Consider the following 9,742-nt stretch of genomic DNA (forward strand, 5'->3'; position numbering starts at 1 on the left):
GGGTCCCGAAGCCCTTTAGTCCCAAATAAAAACAGAGGGTTATATTAATTATAAACTGTTTGGCCTATTGCTCAGGCTTCTTATTGGTTAACTCTCTCTTAATTATTAACCCATTTCTATTAATCTGTGTATCTCCAAATGGTCTTGGCTTACCAGTGATGCCCAGGCTTCTTGGCATCTCTCTGACTTTGCCTGTTACCTTTCTCTAATAGACCACACAGTAGGACCAGTTCAGAGAGCTTTCTAGAATATTGTTGCCCTGCTTTAGGGTACTGACTAGGACTGTGTGAGATCTGAGACTGCATTTCTAACATGCTCACAGGTGTAGCTGCTGCTACAACTGCTAAACTCTTGTTCTCAGTCTAGCACTGGCTGTAAAACAGAAAAGCAGAAACAGTACCAATTCATAAGCTTCCTAGGACCCCCTGACTTTTGAGACTACAATAACAACCATTCCAACAGGGCTTTTGTTTTGTTTTAAATGCAGTGTCTCCACTCCATTTAACCTTCTGAGGCATGTTCTAACTCTGAATGCAGTACTCATTCCATTCTATGGTTGAAGTGGGTTCACATGAGCTTCTTAGGGTCTGCAGTGAGTGTCTAGCCTCTCACGTTGTGCTTGCTTTTCCTTCTTGTACTTGTGTGGCATGCATGTGTGTGTGTGGGTGGATGCAGAGGAGGTATCCATGTGTGCACACATGTGCCAAGGCCTAAGGTTGATGGAAGGACTCACTCTCTTTCAGTTTTCCAAGACAGGGTTTCTCTTTGTAGCTTTGGAGTCTGTCCTGGAGTCTCTCTGGAGACCATGCTGGACTCAAACTCACAGAGATCCACCTGCCTCTGCCTCCCCAGTGCTGGGATTAAAGGTGTGCGCCACCACCAGGCCTAGGACTGTTTCCTCTCACTCTTCCACCTTAGTCTTTGAGAAGGGTCTCCCAGTCAATTTCAGAGCTTTCTAATGAATGATCTGGCTAGCCAGTTTGCTCTGGAGATCCCTTGTCTCTGCCTTTCATAGCTGGAATTAACAAGTGAGCTGCCACACCCACCTGTCATTTAATTGGGTTCTGGGGAATCCCAACTCCAGCCCTCTTGCCTACAGCATAAATGCTTTAACCACTGAGCCATCTTCTCAGCTTTCATGCTATGCTCTCAACGCCATTTCCTATGCAAACACTTCAATCCTTTAACCCCTCTTTCTACTGCTTTCAAGGCCCCTGCTGCCAATCTTACATGCTCTGCTTTCCTCTTCACACTGCTGTTTGCCTTCTTTAAAAAAAAAAAAAAAAATTAACGTGTGTGTGGGGGGTGTGGGTGTGGGTGTGGGTGTGTGTGCGCGCGCGCGCATGCGCGCGCGCCACGAGCGCATTTGTATGCATGTCCATAGAAGACACAAGAGGGCATCAAATCCCCTTGAGTTGGAGTACAGGCTGTTTTGAGCTACTTGTAGTTACAGGAACAAGAGCAAGGAGTTCACTTAATCACCAAGTCACCTCTGCAGCTCATTTGCATTTCTTAACACTAAGCCTGACCACTTCCTGCTTTAAAATAAGTTTAAAATGTGGAGCACGCCTTTAGTCCCAGCTTGAGAGGCAGAGGCAGGTGGATCTCAGAGTTTGAGGTCAGCCTGGTCTACAGACCTAGTTCCAGGAAAGCCAGACTACACAGAGAACCAGGAATTTGGGCGTGGGGTGGGGTGGAACCAAAGATTGTTTTTGCCTTCAAGTTAGTGATTTAATCCTCTGAAATTGTTAGTAAGGCTTTTCACAATCTTGCCCTGCCTACCAGTCCAGCCTCAATGCCTGTGTCTTTCCCAGCTTGTACTTCATGCTTCAGCTAATTTGGAACTACTCACATTTCTGCTAATTATGAGTTCATTCCTGTGGTTTAGCTCCTCATCGAAATGCCTTTTAGTTCCTTGTCCCTCACCTTTTGTGGATGATGGAATTCTATTTCTTTTGGGGGGCAGGGCTTTATGTACCCCAGACTGACCACAAACCCACTGAACTCCTGATCCTTATGTTTCCAGAGCAGAAGCACTAGGATTACAGGTGTGCAACTACCATGCTATTGGATCTTTTGCATTCAAATTACCTATGAGCTTTGCAGTGTTCTTAGAACACTGTAAGAAAATAGCTTGAGTGTGTGTGTGTGTGTGTGTGTGTGTGTGTGTGTGTGTGTGTGTGTGGTATACTGGGTATACTGGGCATATGTATGTACATATTTGGGTGCATAATTCATGTGTTTTATGTATGTATGTTTGCATGTATGAGCACACATGTTTGTGGGTATGCTTATGTATGAATGTGTGTTTGCATGTATATAGGCACCTGTGTAAATGCATGTGTGGACGTATCAGGTGTGATCTCCAACACCAGGAAAGGAGAAAGATCACAGGAGGCTGGGAAATTAAAGATGGGAGTAGCCACAGGCAGATGGAATACTTTACTTACTGAAACACAGGTAGATGCTGGCAGGAACCCAGAACACATCAGCACACGCAGACTGCACAGAATTAGACACAGGCCTACAGGCACACAGACAAAGCTTTGGATCTCAAGGCCATATTTAAACAAAATCACACAAAAATAGCATCCCCCCCCCCCCCCCCCCCCCCCCCCCCCCCCCCCCCCGAGTAGTTATATAACAGATTATGTCACTGATTACCACAGGCTCTCTGGCTATCCAGTGTCAGCCATCATCAGCTGACTCATTGTCCACCCAGATGTCCAGTGTTAGCCCTCTTGGGCTCATTCTGGGTAGTCAAATCAGCACGTGTCTAAACTTTAACTGTCCTTTATGACCTTCTGTTCCCTGTAGTGTGTGTACGCACGCGCGCGCGCGTTTCTACATATGTGAATGTGTTTGCATGTGTGCACTAGAGGGTTTATGTAAGTGTACATGTGATAGTGTTTTGTGTCTACATGTGCATATGTGTGTGGGCAGGTGAAAGCATGTGGTTTCTCTGAGTGTGCCTCTGTATATGTATGTGTATGTGTATGTGCAGTGATTGTGCCATGGGAGTGGCATGCTGAATGAAAATGACATTTATTTCTAAGGCTATGCTTAAAAATATATTTTAGCTGGATAAGGTGGATTATGCCTCTGATCACAGCACTCAGGTAGGAGGCTGAGGTAGGAGCATGGTGAGTTCAAGGCCAGCCTAGGCTGCTTAGTGAGATACTGTCTCAAAAACTAAACCCTTTGTACATGTATGTATTTAAAGGAATATTTGAGTATAAGAGGAAAAAGAACAAATATGATCCAGAGGATTACCGTATTTTGACAAATGTCCTATTCCAGTGATCATTTAATAATAAATTTAAAAGACTTTTACACAAAATTCCAAGACAAATAAAGCTTAGCACATGTTGGACATCATCCCAGACAGAATCTCACCCAGTATGGTTTCTGACATATGGCACAGTGTGACTCAGGCATTCTGGTCCCTATGTGAGCTAAGCTGGGGAATTACTCCCCCTACCTTGAACAGAGCCAATGGCATCATGACATTGCTCACCAGTAGCTAGATTTTCTAAGAGGAAATGGAAACACTGAGTGTGGATGCTTCACACATCTGGAGTAAAAGCCATGTAATGTCATGTCTGGTTGGTATGGGGAGAGTTTCTCTTCATTAATACATTGTTTTAGTTTTACTAGATTAATTGTATTTATTTTATTTAATCATATTTAATAATCATCAGAAGGACAATTCTGTTTTTACCATGATACCCACAGGATCATTTCTACACTCCAGGAAATAACAAGTATTTAACTTTACTTCCTCATCATTTTAGGTGTCCTCAGTGACTTATGTTTTTTAATCTTTTCCCTTGACATTTATTTTTCAGATATGCCTTTCTTCTTCTCTTTTGGGGTGACCGTTTCCCTTCAGATTCCACCAAACCACAGGCATACATTTATTTAATCCCAACTACTTGTCACATTCCATGTGCTGTACTCATAGGTCAAAGCCAGACTGGATGTTTTCACCTCAGCGTCTCATGGCTGTTTCAGTCTCTGTATGCCCTACACCCCATTTGTCATCTCTCTTCCTAGACTGTCAACAGTAGAAGAAATGCTAGCTGAAATGAACAGTTAACAAGTTATCCATAAGGATCCTTGCGTTTATGAGATGTAAGAATAGCAACGCAGCCAGGTCTCACCCCAGGCCAGGACCGGGCCTGGCAGGCTGCAAGGGCCTTCCTTGATCCTTCTCTTACTTAGGCTCTTAGATGGCTCCTCATTCGTTCTGCCTTGAGCTGTCAGTCTCTCTCCTGTGTTCCCCTTCTCCTATCTGCTTCCCCATCTACTGGTGGGATAGGACCACCCACTGTACCATCCCTTCCTCATCAACACGCAGCCACAAGTCACCCTCATCTTAGACTTTATTGATCTGTATTCACTATTATTATTGTGTGTTAAGTATCTGTGGCAGGGGTTTATAATGCCAGGGGGAGATCTTAGAAGACAAAGTCCACCTGTATGTGGGTTCTGGGAACTGAACTACTGTCATCAAATTTATACAACAAATGCCTTTACCTGTGGAGCCATCTCCTTAAATATATTTTTTAAAGACTTGTTTTTTATTTTTTAAAATTATGTCTCTGTGTATGGGTATGTACAGGTGTCCATAGAAGACAGAGGGCTAGAATCCCAGAGAGCTGGAATTAAAGGCAATTGTGAGCTGCCTGAAGTAGGTGCTGGGAACCAAAACCTGGATCCCCTGCAAGAGCAGTGCTCACTCCTAACCACTGAACCATCTCTCTGGCCCCTTAAATGCATTTTAATGTAGCCCCTGAAGTGTGTGCTTATTGTAGCTTATTGTGCACAATTAGAATCTGTTGCTTATTAATGTGGTGGTTTCCCTGACTTCAGGCTCCACTCTACCAACACAGCGAAAATTCTCTCCTGATTAGTTTCCCCTGGTTTTGAAGCACTTTGATGGCTTTTTCATAGTTAGACAGTGCTGCCCAAAGTTACAGAAGTCAGGAATGATGACATATGCCTGTAATCCAAGCTCATAGGAGGCAGACATGGGAAGATTATAAATTCTAGGCTAGCTTTAGCAGTACTGTGAGATCCTGTATTTAAAAAAAATAAAATAAAAAAGGAAGAAAGAAAAAGAAAAGCAATTACTTGGTATGTTGACTGAAAATACAGAATCTGTGGCCACTGTTCTGGAGATGTTTAATTACAAGCTTGTAGTAAAGCCTGCTAATTTGTGCTTTTTAAAAACTGTATTGTCTTTCTTTTAATGTGTGTGTGTAAGAGAAGAGTGTGAGGTCAAGGCCAGCCTGGTCTACAGAGCAAGTCCCAGTACAGCCAGGGCAGTTACACAGAGAAGCCCTGTCTCAAAAAAAAAAAAAAAAAAAAAATCCAAAACTCGATAGACCCTATATCCTACCACAGGGATGCTTCCACGGGGATGTTCATTCCGCATTAAATGGAAGCAGCCTAGATGTCCATCAATACATATATGTATGGTGAAATTGTGGCATTTAAACAAATGGAATTTTCCCAGATATAAGAAAACTGAAACTATGAAATATGCAGGAAATTGGACAGATCTGGAAAGTACTATATTAAGTGAGAGGATCCAAACTCAGAAAGACAAAAGTTATGTGTTCTCTGTCAGCTGCAGATATTTTTACATTTGCATATATGTAAATGAGGGGTGTGAAAATGTGTATAAATATGAAACTAGGAAGGAGACCACAGGAGGGGAGCAAGTGGTGTTGAGGAAGAGGGGAGAGGAACAAAAAGACACGTGACATGAAAACAAAATGAAGACTACTGGGGGCCGATGAGTACAGAGTGAGTGGAGGAGGAAAGGTCAGGGAGAAACAAGCCCAAATTAAAATGCTGGGTAGTGGTGGCACACGCTTTTAATCCCAGTACTTGTGAGGCAGAGACAGGTGGATCTCTTTGAGTTTAAGGACATTTTATTAGAAAAGAATTTATTAGAAAAAGTGCTTTAATAAAACCTAATACTTTATATGTCAATAAATAAATAAATGAAAGAATCAATAAATAAAAGACTCTCTTTTGCTTCTGGACAAGTCTTGAGCCTCCTGAGAACTGGTCCAGCCGTGGGATCTGATGGCTTCTATTACTGCTAGAGCAGTTGCAGAACACAGCTTAGGTGCAGTAGCTACAAGTTTCCTAAGTATTAGCAAATTTGTGAGCTTGCCTGCCGCAGACATGGCATGCTGACTGCTGGCTCACCAACAGTCTTAAGTGCACACACTTGCTGCAGAACCAGAAGAAAGAAGATATTTAGCTGTCACCCTGGCTGCATGAAAGCTATGCAGATAGCTAGTCAAGTGTTACTTGTGGGGATTTCTGTGAGGGTGTTCTGGGGAGAGATTGGCATCGTGTCAACAGGCTCAGTGGGGAAAGTCCGTCCTTGGTGTGGGTGGACTGTAACCAGCTAAGTGCCTGGGTAGAACAGCAAAGCAGAGGAAAGGTGGATTTGCTTATAACTTTCTCCAGCCCTTAGACATCAGAATTCAAGTTCTCTGACACCAGCAGTCTATCCCTGAACTTGCACCAGTCAATTTGTATTAGTTAGGGTTCTCTAGAGTCACAGAACTTATGGAATGAATCTCTCTCTCTCTCTCTCTCTCTCTCTCTCTCTCTTCTCTCTCTCTCTCTCTCTCTCTCTCTCTCTCGTGTGTGTGTGTGTGTGTGTGTGTGTGTGTGTATGCATGCATATATATCTCGGGAATGAATTGGAATGACTTACAGGCTGCAGTCCAGCAATGGCTAGCAGTGAATGGAAAGTCCAAGAATCTAGATTTGCTCAGTCCCAGTGAGGCTGGGTGTACATTATATACATTTCCTTGCTCAGCTTTTTTCTTTTCATTATAACCACACAATGAAGTCAGTACTAGGCTGTTTGGAGATTTCCTCCCAACAGAATTCATCCAGATCTCTTCACTCTAACCTCAGGTAGACTTTTCATACGAGGGCAAAAAGCAGCCATATGCTTCACTAAAATACCACAAGAATGATCTCTAGGCAACTACTAACATTCTTCTCTGAAACCTCTTGAGCCCTGCAGGCCCCCACAGTTCAAATCGCTCTCAGTGCCACTGTGTTCCATGCTCCTACGATGATGGCTCATTAAGTCCTGCTTAAAATGTCGAATCTCTTTTCTAGTCCCCAGTCACAAACTGGTGCATATTTCCCCAAACTAAAGCATTGTCAGGCCTGTCACAGCGACACACACCCCTGTCCCTGGCACCAATTTGTCTTAGTGACACCATGACCATGACAACTCTTAGAAACAAAAACATTTAATTGGGGCTAACTTACAGTTTCAGAGGTTTAGTCGATTGCCATCATGGCAGGGAGCATGGTGGCATGCAGGCAGACATGCTGGAGAAGGAGCTGAGAGTTCTGCATTTGGACCCACAAGCTGCAGGGTTACACTTCCTCCAGCAAGGTCACACCTCTCAATGCCCGTCAAGTAGGGCTGTTTCCTAATGACCAAACATCTAAAAATATACGAGCCTATGGGGGCCATTCCTATTTAAACCATCACTGTGAACTTCAATAATTCATTTTCAAAGTCAGGCCTAAATACTTGGGTGAGGAGTTTTGTCGAGGATTTTAGCAGTATCTTATGGCCAATAACTGCATGAATAGACCAAGGGGAACTCATTACTTGAATGAAAATATCAGTAATAGGGGATTATTCATTCACAAAGGATATTTTACAATTACTTGTCAGTGTTTGTTTAAGTCAGGAATAAAGTTGTAAAGGTTATTCAGAGAGTCTATCCTGTGTAGCCAGAATTTCAAGCGTTCAATCTGTCTTTAATTATGCATTTCACAGTTAGCTTCCTGACTTTGTATATGTGCCCCTGGAACACAGACCCTTCATGCAGATAATTTCTCTTTATTGACACGTGTCACATTCACATTCATTCCTCGTGTTTCATGCTCTAGGAACATGACTATGAACTGGCGAATCTTCAGGGACAACTTCACTGGATTTAGACTTATTTAGGAGATTGATAGGTGTGTTTGTAAGGGTATTTCCAGAGAGGACTAATTGCTAGGGAGAACCCACCTTCCAGCCCAGATATACTAGAAAGGGGGAAGGAGAAAACCAGCTGAGTCTATCAACCATCCCCTTCTCCTTCTCTCTGCCTCCTGGCCTACCATGGCGTGAGCTGTGCTGCTGCACTGTGCCCTGCCCAGCATGCCCTGTACACTTCACCCTGTTCACTCCACCCTGCCCTGCCCACCCTGTCCTGTCCACCCCGCCCTACCCTGTCTATCCTGTCCTTTCCACCCTGCCCTGCTGAAGCCACAATGGAAGAAACCCTCCCTCATTTCTGTTGCATATTGGGTTTTCTCTTTTCTTTTTTTAAAGATTTATTGATTGATTGATTGATTGATTGATTGATTATGTGGACAGTGTTCTGCCTATATCTCTGCCTCCAGGCCAGAAGAGGGCACCAGATCTCATTATGGATGGTTGTGAGCCACTATGTGGTTGTTGGAAATTGAACTCAACCTCTGGAAGAGCAGCTGGTGCTCTTAATTGATGAGCCATCTCTCTAGCCCCCATGTATTGGTTTTTCAAGACAGGGTTTCTCTGCGTAACAGCCCTGGCTGTCCTGGAACTCTCTTTTGTAAATCAAACTGGCCTCAAACTCACAGAGATCTGCCTGCCTCTGCCTCCTGAGTGCTGGGATTAAAGGCGTGCACCACTGCCCAACCTGCCAAGTATTTTGGTCATAGCAATTATAAACTGATTAACACGAAAACAAAAAATTAATTTTCTGTTGACAAGAGGAAAAAAAGACATACATTAAGAGTAATAATAACTAACCTCAAAGGTTATGAATTGAATCTGATTGGAGCAAATTTTATTTTCTAGCTGTCTGAATTCATAAGCCTTTCTTGTTCTTGAACCACTCCACCTTAAATCTTTCTGAAAGCTTTTTTTTTTTTTTTTAACTAGCTTGAAACAACACCCTCTTTATAGAAAACACAGTTTTAGTCAAATATTAACTATGGCAATTGTGACCTTCATTAGAACAATATCCAGATAAACACTGAAAAGCCTGAGTAGTAAAAGTTGGGTGTGCCTGACCACAATGGACAGGCAGCAGAACTGAAAGCCCATCCTCAAACAGCCAGATCAAGTGACTCTTGCCTAGGGTGAATGAATGAATGGACGTTTTTCCTATCCAAAGACTGTTCATAATAATAAGAATATCAATTTTTAAAGAAGATATTCTCAGATGGGCACAGTGGTTATGTCTATAACCCTAGCACTCAGGAGGCTAAGACAGGAAGAGTGCTGTGAATTCAAATTGAGGGCCAGCTTGGGCTACTTAGTAAGTTCATTGCCAACCTAAGGTAGGGTGAGAACCTATCTCAAAAATAAAAAAATAAAAAGAAAGAAGAAAATATTCTCGATGGGGTAGTTACGATCCTAGAGACTGAAGATAAGCTTTGAACAAGAAGCCAGGAAAATTTCAGTCATTTTAAGACAAGTTTTGGATAGCAGCCACAGATTTAAAAACCACTGTAATTTTGCAAACTGTATTTTATAGCTCTACAGAGAATTAGTTAGCTTTTGTTTGGGGGAAACAATTCAGTGGGCTTTGGATTATGGAAAGACAGATACATAGGCTAGTGTATAGATATGGTGAAGACCAAATTCCTTCTGGAAGTTGTGGAAGTGCAATGGTTCTATACACACACATACCGGAAGCTGTGG

Source organism: Cricetulus griseus, chromosome 5, assembly GCF_003668045.3.
Source record: "Cricetulus griseus strain 17A/GY chromosome 5, alternate assembly CriGri-PICRH-1.0, whole genome shotgun sequence".
Classification (NCBI taxonomy): domain Eukaryota; kingdom Metazoa; phylum Chordata; class Mammalia; order Rodentia; family Cricetidae; genus Cricetulus; species Cricetulus griseus.